Raw genomic sequence first — 15,913 nt, forward strand, 5'->3', positions numbered from 1 at the left:
CGCAAATGCACTGCTCTGTGTGCTGTGGGCAGATAGCCAGGAGTCTTGAGCAACTTGAGTCTTGCATCTTCTAAAGAAGCTCTTTCTGCATCTTCCATGAAATCAGATAAGCCATGTCTCCCCTGCCCATCTCCTTCGCCATTCCTAAACCAACGTTTTGGCTCTGAGGATTTAAATAACCTAACTTCTTCCCAGTGCATGCAGAAAATTATCCTAAAGCACCCAGACTTCTGTCCATCCTTCCTTTTTATTTATTTACCTATATTGAAAATAGTTTTAAAAGACTTAGCAGCAAATATAGAGACCTAGTTCTAAATAGCTCATATTTTGGTTATCTCATGGTGTTTAAAACTTACCGCAAAGCATTACATGGTCGAGCAACCACCATCTATTTTCTCATGGTTCTGGGTGTCAGGAGCTAAGGCGGCCTCAGCGGGAAGCTCCTCCACTCCAGGCGTCATCGGCCCAGGTCATCTTCATTCAGCTGGAGGCAAAGCCAGTCTGGAGAGTCCGAAAGGTTTCACTTGCGTATCTGCTTTCCTGTTTCTGTACATGGCCTCTTTCTCTCTAAGTGGCTAGCTTGGGTCTCAGTGTAGTTGAACTTGGTACCTGTACTCTATAACAAGACAATAATTTATTAGTATTTCTCATGACACTGGGGTCTCTCATATGGTTGCCGTCAAGTGTAAGACAGGGGTAGTTATCCTAAGGTTTGACTGAACATTAACCAAACGCTGGATGTTATATTAGGAGTTAGAAATAAGATCAGATAAATATCTTTGTCTCTTTTACTATGATTTAATTTTTTATATCTGTTATTTTAATGTTCCTGTAAAATACATCAGCATAAAGTATGGGATATGTAGCTTTCACTGCTAATTTGAAATACTCTTATTGTCATATGCTAAATGGTTATCAATACATGACACTGATTCTGACTTCACGATTCTATTCCATTAATCTCTGTCTTCTTTCCCTCTCCCAATCCTGCAGCTTTAAAGTATGTTTTTGTTTTAATATAAAATGGAGAGATGGGCACTGTTGTGCTTAAAATTTGAGCTCTGAGGTCAGCCTGTCTTGGTTTGAATTTACCAGCCATTTCACCTTGTACCAGTTACCTAACCTCTCCTAATCTCAATTTAATAATCTACAAAATGGTAATGATAATAATCATTACACAGTATAGAATTTAATAAAAGTGTGTTTGCATTAGTTAAAGAATGAAATACATTATAAAAATTTAACCAAAAAGCTCTGGCTTCACACAGTCGAAGGTTTTTCCAGCCTCTGTGAAGTCCAGTGGGTACTCTGTTTAGGTTGGTAGCCTTCTGCAAGACTATTCAGTTCTTCTCTTCAAGGGAAGAAAAAAGATCACAGGCAATCTGTGGGTGGTTGGAGGGAGGTGACTTAAATACTTGATTTGGCAGTGACATCTATCACTTCTATTTGCCTATCATTGGCTAGAATGTGATCACATGGTCCCTCCTAGCCACATGGGAGCCTGGGAAATGTGGTCCAGCAGAGGATACACAAAGAAGGCAAAAGGTAAAGCTAAAAAATCTTAGAACAACTAAGGCCCATAGTCATATCTCCATGTTTATCTTTATGAAAATGATACATTTGACGGGCCTTAGTTGTTCTAAGACTTTTCATAAAGATAAACGTGGGGGTATGACTATAATGTCAATTGTTAAAATCCATGAAAGAATTAAGGGGTCTCAATGGAAGGTCCCATTAAGAATGTGATGCCCATTAAGTCTAGTAATCAAACAAAACGGGACAAGAGACTAAGTGTGTGACTGTTCCCCACTTGATGGGCTGAGTGTAGCTGTGACTAAATAGAGAAAGGCATGAGGATGAGAAGCAAGGAATATTAGTTCATGTAAAAAGTGTTTCTCAAAAAGCACCACAGGTGTGACTATTAGAAAACAGAAGTCATGCAGAAATAGACAAGAAGCCAACTAATTTTTCAAGGACCTTGTACTGTTAAAAGAACCATCGACCTGGATTGAAAGGGACAGACTATTTGAAACTTTAAATGCCCACGGACCTCCTGCTGCCTGGGAGCAGGATGGGTGCTGAGGATGGCTGCTCATCAGAGAGGTGTGTTCTTTGGGTGCCCATGTCAGGTGTAAAGGAAAATGATGGAAGAGGAAGAATCTTCCAGAAAGCTGAACCAGGGGCCACAGACAACAAAACACAAAGTTGCTACTCCCAGAAAGTGAAACTGGTGCTTTATTAAAGCAAGTCCTCAAAATATTTGAGTGGTGGGGTTTGAGAATGACCACAGCCAGCCCGTGGTCTGCTGCGTGTCTCCCAGTCTCCTGTCTGAATGCGAGTGTTCATCGCTGTTACCTTGTCTTTGTTCCATTGTTGGGTCTTGGGTGTGTGCAGAGCATAACTGGCCTGGAAATACACACAGTTACTGCCTAACTCCTCCTCTCATGAAGACTTCTAGCCCACCCGGTCACCCAGACATCCAGCTCTTTGAACTTGATGTCATGACTAAATGGCAATTTGGGGTTGTGTAGGGGCTTAGCATATTTTCCACATGGAATGGAGGGTAAACTCAATATTTAAGGTCCAGATGGTTCTCAATGCTCTTCTCCATTAGGTCCAGGTCTCCTTCATGCAGGCACATATGATTGTCTTGCCCCGCCTCTTTGAGATCAGGAATTTCACATTATTTGGTCACTAGGATGTAAACAAAAGTGGTAAGTGCCACTTTGGGGTAGAAATTTGGATTTGCCAGGCTCCCCCCTTTCCTCACGGCCATCTGTGTCATTCCAGCTTGCCCCAGCTGAGCGGGCTGGGCCCTGAGACCCAGACAGGAAGAGAGCACGACTGGGAAAAAACACTTCTGCCTATTTAAGCCCCTGAGAGTTGGAGGTGTTTGGATACTACATTTGAATAAGAATCCGTCCATCCTAATACATACACACATGAGATGCTCTGCATAAGGTATAGGCACCAGATATTAAAAGTCACAGGACTGGGAGGGGGAACATAGCAAACAGAGAATACTGGATTTATAGGCATAACTATCCTCGGTCATACACATTCCTCGTATGGAACCTAAATGCAAAACTTTCAAACAAGACAAGCTGACGTTATCAGAATAATGACATTTTTATAAAGTAATAACTTTTGAAGTCTCAAAGTTCTAAACCTGACCATTTTATGGATATTTCAGATTCTTTAAAAATCCCTCTCAAACACAAGAAATGCCACTAAGGTAATAAGAATACTTCCATTGCTTCCCAATAAAGAAAATAAGTGAAGTTTAAAATCTGTGGTTAACCAGCTTGACAGTTAAATATATATATATATATATATACACACACACACACACATCAAAAATATAGCAATTTTATCTGAAATATCATATGATCTTTTTAACTCTTCAGAGATTGTTAGTCACATGCCTGCTGATACTGACCTAAGACATGATGTGGGGACAAACCAAAACATGGGTTTGGCAGGATCGTGTATTACAGATTTGATGTCCTGTTGCTCAGGAAATACTCTGGATTTATGAAAGCCGCCTGTTGGATCTACGATTTGGCCCTTATCTGTGGAAGAGAAAAAAAAAAAGACTTTGTTAAGTATGGGGAGGAAATACTCTGGCCAGTGCTTGAGAGAACTGCTCTTTAAATTGAGCACTTGATTCTAAAATCATGAGTATTTAGCAGAATTATATCCAGACAGCTTTATGTTCTTTATTTCTTCTCTATGAGTGAATTGAAAATAGGGTGGAAATATAGGGTGAAAACTGTGGAAATAATAATGAAGCATATTTTAAGGTTTTTGGGGGAGGGTGGGCGGCAGAGAGAGGGAAGGATCTCTGGTTTGTCATCTTGAAAAAAACGGGTCAAAACACAAGGGGCAGATCTATGTGTCTCACTTCTCTAAATCCTAGGCTTTCTAGAAGGCTTATGAAATTTGTTTTATATTCCAACTTGGCTATTTTAAGTGAGAAACAGTGAAGAAAAAATGCTTATTTATAATATTGCTCAAAAACCTCACTTTCTGGTTCATGATATCTTATGTACATTTTGTTATACTGTGAATACACTTTTTAAACTTCCAGTTTACCTGGAATGTGTGGAGAACTGGCCTTTAACTTGTTCTAATGCAGTATGGTGTTATGTTCAGAGCTAAAATTTAAAGCTTCTGTAAAACACATATACATGCTTGGCACAAAGTACGTGTCCAATAAACATTACCTATCTGCAACAATTCCTATTCTAGCACATATCTCATGTATGTTAGCATGCAAAGTGATAACAGGGCTTGAGAACGCGCCCTCCCTCCCCAGTCCTCTCCTACGCTGCACACGCAGGGAAAGGAACAAGCGGAGAAATCGGGACCAAATGCTGCACCAGTCGGAGTTCAGTCCTCAGTGCTGTGGACATGCAGGAAGAGCAGAAGGCAGTTTTCAAATACGAAACAGTAACTCGCCAAATGGAAAAAAAAATCACATCGGGCTTTGGTATAGGGAAAGAGGGGGACTGTAGCAATCACAGAGGCATCACACTGCAATGAAGAGTTCAAGGTGAAATGAGATCATCAGTAAGGTCAATACAGGGTGCTAGGGACATGCAGCCTGAAGATGGCTAGTGACAGGTGCCTGACACATGATCAGTGCCTAACAAAGAATGCCAGTGACCGCTCAGACTCTGTTAGCTCCTCCGGAGTGCTCTAGGACAGTGGAGGATGTGGCAACGGAAGATGGTCTAAATGCAGAGAGATAATTCACTGCGTTCATGTAAGAAACGTGTTTCCACTCCAGAGGGACAGGTAAAACCAAGTTAGTGCCAGACCCTGAAGGTGCCACACCAATGGCAAGCATCTGGAGAGGGCTGAGGGTCCTTTCCCTCTTGGAAGAGGGATTCACTCAAATCCAACACCTGGTACCAAAAGACACCTGGAACTTATTTAGCCATGAGTGTCTTCTTGTTTCTTGCTTTTAGTACTTTTTTCTTTCTGATTCTCATATCTTTTCATGAGGCAGCCTTCTAAACTTACAGAGTAACAATAGATATAATAGTTCTGCCAGGAGAAGCTGTCCACACCTCACCTGAGTCCCATCCAATCTCTTGCTCTGCCTCCTTCTGACTTTCCACTCCGCCCTTATTTTGGCCAGCATAGGGTAGACAATACCCCAGATTCACTCCCTTCAAATCGAGATGTCACTGACTGCTTGGCATCTTTAGCAGGCCAAGACTATTGATGCAGATAAGCTCATGAGATGACTCCTGGGCATAATGATTGGGTTTTTATAGGGACTTCAGTGGACAATGCTTTCCCCATGGTAGATGTTAGACATATTGGGACATTTATTTCAGTTACTGTGCTTTAAATTTCAAAATGTAGTTGTTTACCTACTCTACCCATATGTACCCATGTGCATGTAGGACTATGGCCACAGCCACAGAGAAACGCTTCATGTCTCAAGTATAGGCTTTATGTCTGAACTTCTTTATCCTGAAGTCCAAAACTGATACTCCAAACTTGTTCTGGACATTAATCTCTTTGGGGCATTTAATGGCCAGTCTCTTCGATGCTGCGATGTGGAATGACTTGCCCACCTGCCCGCCCTGCATCACCCCTAACTGACCTCTCCAGTCCAGGGACACCACTTGCCACCACTCCTTAGACATGAGTGTCCTTTCACAAGGTATTCTGTGCCTTAGCCATGCTACTCTCTATGCCAAAAGCAGACTTTGCTCTCTTGTTTTCTGGAAAATTGCTATTTCTTCTCTAGATTTAAACTAATGTGTCCTCCTCTTTATATGCTTGTCTCGCTCAGTCATAAGTCGCCCTGTCACTTGGGCTCCTACTGTTTTTGTTCATAGCTTGATTACATTATTTATAAAATCACATTGCCAGTGTCTATTTATATGAATGTCTACCTTGCTACCCTATGTGCTCCTAGTGGGGAGGGACTATATTTTATTCAGTTTTGTATCCTTAGCACATGTGTTGGATAAATTACTAAAAATAAATCATTAAAAAATATAAAGTAGTCTTCATTATAAGAAACAATTGTTTGGACACATGGGATAAGGTACAATCCAGGGCATGAGAAAGAAAAGAATAATTCTGTTATGAATATCCTTGCTTAAAAAGTTACAGTACATTAAAAACTGTGAAACTTTAGAAACATTTCATTTTTTTTAAAAACTGCCTTTACTACAAATAACTATGTGTCTTTTAATAAGACACCCAATCTCTTAAAGATGATTATCAGTTACTGAGCAATCAGAATTTCAAAATTATATTCAACCCACAAGTTGAGAGGTGCCTAAGTAGGTGGAATCTGTTGAGTTTTGAATAAAGTTGGCATTTCCTTATTTTGTGACATTAAGGTGCTGAAATATGCTGTCAGGCATTGACATGTTTGCTGAGGGTAACTGGCTTGGTAGGATAGAAACTCCACTTTATGATTACATTTTTATTACTAAACACAGATCTATATCTAAGACAGTTTATTGCTTGGAGTCATTAGTCATATGCTGCTACTGTGCATGAGTATAGTAGACTTATTCAATTTAACAGTGGAGCTTGGCTTGAAAATCCATTTGGTAAACCCTCTAGACTATGTCCACAATCCCAAGGTGATGAGCGAACACATTAAAAGAGTTAGTTAAGCCAGATGTTGTGAACTGTAGAATTAAAAAGCCACTTAAATATGGTACAATTTTTCAGTTTTAAGTGCACAGTATATATTCACATATATTAACTATAACATACAATATACTTTATATCCAAGTAAAAAGTATTACTTTGCTATTCCGTATATTTTCAATTTATTAATCCTATGTTCTCTAATATTGTGCAAAGATTTTTAAACCAATTACAATAATTTAGGTCAAACCTGTAAATTTTGTGTAATTCTTTTGACTGAAAGAGCATTTCAGTCACCTTGAATTTAATTAAGGAAAACACTCTCAAGAATAAAAAGTTTGAAACTAAAATAATGTCTCCTCCTTATCCTAACACCTGAACAAAGCAAAAAGTAAAATGACTGTTTAATCACATTTGCAGTTTATGACAACGGGATTGTTTAAATTCTTAGTGGACTTGTACGGACAGCATAAAGATTTCTTAAGTCCTTAGCATCACTAACAAGTGCCTGTAATCATTTCTACAAGGTGACTTTTGAAGTAGTTCATCAAGGAAGACTACGCTCTGGTTCTTGAAATGAGTTGTAATAAAAAAAATACATTCCTCTTTCTCTGGTGTGATCATTGCACCGTTTTCTGTTTGAACATTCAATTAGATCGTGTAGTCTTTGAACTTTGACATTAGAATATTGACATCAGAATTGTTCAGAACGTTGGAATAAACAGTTTTCAATCCAGATTATTTTCCTTCAAGCAACAAAAAGTACTTCAGCAAAGAAAGACAAGTTCACTCAAATAGTTTCTAATACAGAATTTCTCCTTCCTGTCTCTTTAATATGGAAAGAAATACTATGTTGACCAAGGTTATTTGTAGTGAAAAGAAAAAAAAAAAAAAAGAAATCCCTTCTCTTATGCCAAGATTGAGTTGTAACCACCAATTAGAGGCCAAATACATGGAGCACTCCTCCGGGTCTGTTAATGCCTCTTGACCACTATTCACTGCAACAGATTGTAATAATTAGTGCTGTAAGCATAAATACGAAAATGAGGGGGTTGCACTAGGTGATCTCTGAGGTCCCTTTCAGCATTAGAATTTTAGAAGTTGGTGAGCCTGAAATTGTTAATGTGCTTCTGAATGTACCAAATTTATGCCTAGGGACAATTTATTCATTTGAAAGATGGGTCCTTTTTGTCAATTTGGCTCAGAACTGAAATGAAAAGTAAATGCTGGTTAAACACTAATAATAATATGTGCTTCTACAGCATTTTACCTTTTACAAAGAGCTGATATATGCATTTCATTGAGTTTATTCATAATAACATTGTAAAGAAGTTCTATGACCAGGATTTTCTCACACCTTTGGCAAATTTGTGGAAAATTATTGTACCATCCTTGGTGTTTTTATTTTGTCAAAGATGCTAAGGACTTGCCAATAGGGAGCAGAGAACAGGGACCTAAAGTCAGACGAGTCTGGAAGCCCCCAAAGGGCAAGTACCATTTAGACTTTATTTACCACTGTATCCTTAACATCTGCACCAGGGCCTCATTATGGTTATGCTCCACTGAAGGCAGTGGTAAGTACTACGTCAGGCAACTGTAAGCACCATGAAGAAAAACAAAGATTTGGAGGGAAGCAGTGGCAGGGTATTAGGTAGATAAGGCACCCTTGATAAAGTGCCATTTGGGAGAGTAGAGTCAGAAGTGACTACTGTTTCAGATGACACTGTTTCAGCTGGAAAAGGATGACGCAGGGAAAAGATAAACCAAGGACCCTGAGGTGAGAGTGGGTTCAGCATGTATGAAGGACTCTTGTAGCTGGAGTGGAAAGAGAGAGGCAAAGAGCCTGAGAGAGGAAAGCCCAGAGAGAGTGGTTGGGAGGGCAGACACTTTATTTAGGACATTGATTAGGCAACACAGAGTAGTTAAATCTGCTTTCACATTTAACTATGAAGAAGCAAACATGAAAAAGCAAGTACAATTGGGTATCTTGCCATTAATTTAGCTTAGAAACTCTATCACAAATCTTTATGCATTTTTTTCCTTGCTGTGAACTTGAGTTCAACCCATTCCCCTGTTCTGTAACAAAATTAGCATTTTCATAAACCCATATTACTACTCATTTTGAGAAGTAAAGTTTCAAAATTTCACTTCTTGAGGTTCTATTTTCTTCCTTTTTTTTCTTTCACTGGTAGCTCTGAACTTCCTTTGAAAGGTGGTGCACTGAAGACCCTTGGAAGCAAACTAGCATTTTCCAAAACACATTTCACTGAATGCCATTTCTGGGAAAGACACTAGGTGTTCTGTGGTCAAACAAATTTCTGAAATGATATTATAGCCTATTATTTCTCAAGATTTCACAATGCACATGGGCAAATTATAGGGTCTGGAAGTCCTTTGGCTTATTAAAAAGCAAACCCAAAATTCCCTAAGCATATTTTATTCCAGAGATTCTAAACTGTTTACCAAAAAATCTATTAATAATATATGCTACTGGTGTCTCTGGGCCCAAGTCACTACTGCCGTTAACCCATTCTCAATAGACGCAGTGCTCCATCTCCATGCATCCAACACCTACTCACTCATTCATTTTTATAGTTGGACTAGATACTGAGAATTAAAAGATGAATTAATATATAGTCTTTAGATCAAGGTTCTACAGTCTAATGGCAGAGATAGTCAGACAAAGAGATAATTCATATTCAAGGTGATAAATACAATGATAAAAAAATTCATTATTACAGAAACTCAAAGAAGGGGGTATTTAGTAATGCAAACTATTATCTAAGTAGCCAGACTCCCCTTATTTTGAAGCCATATATCCACATAAAAATTAAGAGTGTGTTCTAAAACAAACAGCAATAGGTTTCTGTACAATCACGTTGGAATTTTTATTTGAAAACAAAATTTTAACCCTAAAATTGAGTTTTAGTCTTTTCTAGGGCTCTGCTTCTCATTAGCAAAATCACACTCAAAGTCAAAAGGAAAAATAAGTTGCCTGTGTACCCTTCTAGAAATTCCAAGATAACATTTAAAAGCACATTCAGATGCAAATTTGAAAAAGAGCTCTGGTCAACAACCGGCCCACAGGAATAACACAGGCATCACACTCCAGCCCAGAACACCTTTCCAGGCTTTCAGTGTGACTGGTTGGTCTTCACACCAATTCCAAGGAAAGGTCTTATTTCAGTGTAGAATACCTATCTCAGATAATCCTTTTATAACCATTTGCCTGCATTTTTGAACGCTTAAATATCTGCCTTGTTGACATATGTTTTAGTTAAATAAAATAAATGCAGTGCTTTGTTTGAATTTTGTTTTTGAATAGCATAAATAATGGCTGGAAAAAAATGGAAGTCAGAAGGAGGCAAAAATTAAGTGAAGAGTTGCTAAGAAGACAGATTATCTTTCTAATATAAACCTCATACATTTTTAGTACTTGTGGGATGTGTGAATTGCCTCCAACCTTATAAAGGCATAGATTATTGCATTCTACCAGAATTTGTTCTTTCCTCGGAATATCTTGGAAGAGAGGATTGTGACATACAATCTCTTTCTGCAGCAAATAAAAGGAAGTGAAGGTGATATTCTAGACAGAAGCTGTTGGATAATGGTTATTTTTGAAGATTGTCAGTGTCCCATACTTGTTGCCTGAATCTCAGTGGACTCCAATAAAGGTTAAGGCATTTGTTTTTGGGATCCTATTTTAACTGGGAATATTTATCCTTTATGAGTCACCAGAGCTTGTGTAGATGGATGAAAAGTTTACAGGACACTTGAAAATAGTTTGGACCAAAATCTGATAAGATAACCTATCTGAATGCTTCAGTTTTTGTTTCATTTATTTGGGGCCCAAGATGCAACTACAGTGGAGATTTTGGCACCTATAGGCATGTTTTGAACCATTGTATTTTTAAAAATTAGGGTAATACTTAATAATTGAGTAAAAATTCTTTTAGTGGTTGGATGTAATATGACCAGACTATTTAATTCTCCATTTCACTTGATAGTAGATACATAAAGGCTGGAATAGATAACCTGAAAAGTATACTTTTACAATAAATGATGAAAAGAAATCCAAAAAACACAACAAAAGCTTATTCTTAAGAAAACAATATCCAGTTGCTTTCAAGCAGGATTTGTCAACCTCAGCACTATTGACATTTGGAGCCAGATAATTCTTCATTGTGTTTTTTGTGGGGGAGGTGCAGGGAGGAAGGAGGAGAGACATCCTATGCGCAGTAGAGTATTTAGCAGTATCTTGGCCTCTGTTCATAAAAGCAACCCTTCTTCCTAGTCATGACAGCCAACATGGAGGAAACTGACCTTGGTTAAGAACCACTGCTTTGAAATACAGGTGAACTGTTTGAACCTATGATGAAAGAAGGTGAGTGCAGGGTACTGTTAGTAACTCTCCTTTGTGAAGGTGGGAAAAGACTGCACTTTCCTTTCTGGTCAGGAGGTTGTGTGCTGTAGGTCCCCAGGGAGTGCCATTCACAGATCTCAGAATGCACCATCCCCAGAGCAGAGCAAAACCGTGACTCTGAAACCACAGTCCTTCTCCAGGACCACAGCTGTGGTCAGGGGGACCTGGAGAAGAGAAACATTGTCCTGGTGAAGGCCCCTTCGCCTTTGTAATCACACAAAGTTGCAGCATTGTGTGTCTACCTTCTGAGCTAATAAAGACAAATGGTTGGTTTCACACACTGACGTTGTTTTGGAACACCAGCGACCACAGAAAAGCAACACTCTCTCAAAGACAGATAACAAAATAGTGGTCATGGGGTCATGCCCACTTTGCATACCTTTGTCAAGGTTCTCCTCCTCTCTGGCCAAGATCTCACCAACCTCTTAACTGATTTTTTTATAGGCTGGCTCTTGTCCAACCTGCTTCCACGCAGCTGTCAAAATGTTCTTTCTAAAACGCATCCCTGAAATGATCTCTGCCCTGCTTGAAATGCTTTGATATTGCTTTCCAGATAAAGTTCAAGCTCTTTAGCACGGCCTGGAAGTTGACTGCATTTTTTGACACCCTCTTTGGCACTCATCAAGTCCCAAAGTCAAACTGTGTGTCTTCCTTCTAGTCTCTCCATCCTTGTTTACGCAACCCTTTACTGTCATTGTCATGTCAACATATGCATCCTGCCTTGTATTTTTCACTGAAAAAAGTCAATAAAGAAGAAAGCCTTTTTGCTGTTCCTTCTCTCTTCTCTGTTCTCTCTCTCTTTCCTTGCCCTCTCTCTCCCTTTTCTCTCCTCCACATAAGCATTACCCTGTGTCATTACAACTCTGATTTCACAGTTTCATATCTTACACTCCCTTTGTTATCTTCCATAACTCCTCTCCCTTCCCCCACTTAGTTCTCCTCCCACACCTCTGTCTATTCTTTCTTGGTCTCTCCTGAAGGAAGGTCTCTTCTCCTTCCTTAAAGGTCTGCATTTGGCAAGGCTGCAGTGCTGATGCCCTTCTCTTTTCACTCCTCAGATACTTGCTGGGTGACCACTTCTATGGGTAACTTGACACTTCCTTGCTGGTGACTCCCACGTCTGTGTCTCTGGTCACGGAGCACCAGACCCCTGTAATCAAATGCCTACAAAACAATTCCCTCGGATGTTTCACTCAGACTCATCATTCAACATGGCCTCAGCTTAGCTCATCTTTTCCCCCAGACATGGTCTTCCTGCTGTGTTTCCTGTCTCATATAAATGCCAACCACCCTCAGCACAAACCTGGATTTTCCCCTGAACTGCTTCTTCACCCCCCACATTTGCTTGGTGACCGAATCCAATTGATTCTAGCTACTCAGGATTTGCCATAGCATTCTTGTTGTCACTGACTATATTCAGCCTCTGTTGAGAGGATGTTTCAAGTATTTAACTCTGTGCTCCCAGGCTTGTTCTGTACAATCTATTCTTCACCCTGCAGCTGACAAAGCAATTCCTGTCACATTCCCTCTCTAAAATCCTTCAAGGGCTTCCTACTAAATATCCACAAGAAGCTCAAGCTTCTGGCCATGGTAGACCAGGAAAATGGGAATGTCATTATGTCTGGACTACAATAAAACAAAAATATCCACTCTAATAGCCATTGTCAAATGGATATACCTAGGGTTGAGTAAAGATCAGAAATAAATTCAGAGGAAACACTGCGTACACATCACATATGGCTCCTAACTTCCTTTCCAGCCTTATCAGTTGCCAGGAAGCCTCTTGTACTCACGTCCCAGCTATGTGATCTCCTTGTAGATCTCAGCATGTATAATACTACCTCATTCCTGGACGGCTTTTCTATTCCTAGAAAATCCTTTCATCCCCTCTCCTTCCAGCCATTTTGTCCTGAATTCCTTTCTCCCCTTGCTTTCCCGGAAGACACATACATTTCCTTTAACACTCCACTCAAATATAACTTCCTTTACCAAGCCTTGCCTGACTCATTTCATCAGAGCAAATAGATTCCCCTCTCTTATTTTCATCTGACCCCCACCTAGTAACTATAATTCCTTACTTCAATTGCATTGTATCATTTACTAGATTAGGATAAGTCACTTTCAAAAAGAACTATATCTTACTGATTCCTAACACCTACTACATAGCACCCACAGCACAGAGATATTTGAAATATATTTTTTAAAAAGAATGAGAAAACAAATGAATGGATGAATTTAAAAAATGCATCAGACATTTTTTTAAGGTTCATTACAGCCCTTCATTTGCTGCTTCTAAATCAAGCTCTCTCTTAGTGTTTACAGATAAGGAACAAAATGCAATTCTCTCAAGAGAGATGACACATTGACTTTGACTTAAAATAAACTCAGTGAAAAATGTAACTCCAGTTTGATGTGGGCAGCATCATAAGAGCAAGTTTTGATAGGCATGAAATAGATAATGAGCATGACATCACTGAGGGACAAAGGGGGGAAAAGTATAAGAAAAGGGACTCTGTAAGGAAAAGCACTGGGATAATGTATTTTTCAACCTCAAAAATTTGCCAATGGAGGGCTAAGCTTGGTTTTTCAATTCTCCATCATTCCTTAATTCTAGTCAAAGGAAAAAGGCACCTGCACAACTTACCCAAATTTGCTTCCTAAAATGACAGAAATAAATGAAACAATATCAAACTACCACTTTTCCTTAAGTGATCTCTTTTGAGTCATTTAAAAGAAACCACCTCCTAAAATAAACAGAAGGCAAAACAGGCTACTAGCTGTTCAGGACAAAGACAAATGCCACTGGTACCTTTATAAATTAAAGTTCCTGTTCATATTTCTATTGCATTCAACTCTACATGAGTTGCTATGTCTTGATTACAGATATGAAGGTATCAGTGGCTATAATTCAGACAGAAGACTTTATTTTAAGCAAATCAATGTTTAAAGCTGATAATAGAAGTTTTATCATGCTCCTAAAATTCCATCTCTCAGGGTGACTGGTACCACGATCATCAGCCCCTTGGATGACTCAATATTTATGTAAGTCAATAATTACACATCATATAGATGTGACTATCAGACATAAAATAAAACTGTCAGATCATCAATTGACAAACATTTTCGATGAAGAGAATTTTAAAATTGCCATCTTGGAAAAACATTTAAGCCAAAATATTGAGGCACTCTCAATGAACTTCTGCTCAAGCTTGGAGATAGATAATGCCATGGTGGTTCTCCCATGCCTGGAATCTATTGTTTGGGCCATGCACACATGCCTGTATTGGCAGAGCTTGCCTAACAGCGTGGTGACTGATATGGACATGGTTTCCACACAGAAGGTAGGGAAAAGATGGAGCAACAGGAGGATAAGGTCCAATTTTATTTGGGGCCAAGTATTGCAAAGCTTTGGCAGAGTAATGCCTGCTCTGCTCTGGTTTTTGAGAACATGGGAGGCAAGATCTCCCACCCCTTCTGCACCACCATCTGTCTCAACCCTGCTATGGGAGCCATACATGACAGTAATCTCTGAAAAGCCCCAGTATTTTGACTTTTGATATCTGCTATGTAATGGTATGGGGAAAATATTGCCAAAAATGTAACTGTTTGTATATTATTTTTTTAAGCCAGCTGGGGAATGAGTTTATAATGGGAATGTCATTAGTATAAATTGCAAGATTAAAAAGAAAACACTATAATAACCCATCCATTAACTGGAAATAGTTGAAATATGTAGAGTTAAGTAGGGGCACACAGTATACACAGGATCAACAATATTCATGCATGGCTTAATGGAAAACAATGTGCCCTAACTAATAGCTGCTGACTGGTTCTCTCAAACATAAGCCATGACCAGAAGCTGGTAAGTGATTGCTCTTTAACCACAGCTTCAAGCAAACATTTTCATGGAATTCAGTTGGCCTTTCAGGTATTAAATGCTATTGTGTTTTTTTCACATATACATTATATCATCATACAGTCATTGATTTAACCCTAGGGCTTTTAAGGATGACCATTGTGTCTGGTTAAACAGAAAAAATGTGGCTCATATTAGTGCTCAAGACAAGGAAATCCTGACTCCAGGGTTTGGGATAATAAGAATGTTGCTGTTACAAGGTTGACGTTTAAAAGTGCTGAATATTCTAACCAAATGTTTGTATCCTTCACATTTTGGCTGTCCAAAGAATGCACCTGTATTTCTTTACCCTGAGCCCCAGAAACCCCGTAAGATTTGAAAATCAGGCACATGAGGAAAAGAGAGAGTCTTTGGGTCTTTTGTACGGAAATCGCAATGTCTTTGATGGAAGGTACAAATAATAAGGAACCCTTGCTCAGTCTTACAAAGCTCCATAAATGACTGTTTCTGGACACACACACAGTAAGTAGTGGTAAATTCAGATTTGAAGACCCAGCCCCATAACAAATCAGTGGGAGGGCACACCTCTTTCTGTTAGCACCTCAAGTTCCTTAGCACTGCAAATTCTTGGATTCGGAAGGGAAGAACTCTTACTTGCCTATTTTTGGGAAAGCTGCATAGATACAACAGCACAGAGAGTTTGTAAACTTTTTATTTAATTACATGTGTGTTCCAGTTCAATCCCTTCTGCTCAAAGGTTATATATTCTCCACTTCTCAGAATCTTTGCAACTTGATCTCAAATGGAAGTAGTAGTATATGCCTCACACCGGTACAGTAAAAATGAGTGTGATGATATAAAGTAAAGACTTAACTATGAGTCCAAAAATATCTGTTTATCTATCTATCTTAGTTTAAATGCTGATTTTTTTCATCATCTTCTAATCTACAATTGGTTTGAAGCCCAGACACCAAAAGCTTCATAATGATCAATAAAGGAATATC

At 39.0% G+C, this 15,913-nt stretch overlaps 1 protein-coding gene across 18 annotated transcripts in view; it reads right to left on the reverse strand.

Moving 5' to 3' along the window:
- The window catches only part of LOC118972023 (uncharacterized), a 501,400-nt gene that overhangs the window by 234,892 nt on the left and 250,595 nt on the right, over positions 1-15,913 (reverse strand). For 17 of the 18 annotated variants that reach the window (XR_012123513.1, XR_012123511.1, XR_012123512.1 and 14 more), the window contains 2 exons: positions 3,440-3,572; positions 357-616 (listed from right to left, as the gene is read on the reverse strand). The gene's annotated coding sequence lies outside the window, so the exon portion shown is untranslated. The other variant, XR_012123515.1, reaches the window with a different exon arrangement.

Source organism: Manis javanica, chromosome 12 (genome assembly GCF_040802235.1).
Source record: "Manis javanica isolate MJ-LG chromosome 12, MJ_LKY, whole genome shotgun sequence".
NCBI classification, from domain to species: domain Eukaryota; kingdom Metazoa; phylum Chordata; class Mammalia; order Pholidota; family Manidae; genus Manis; species Manis javanica.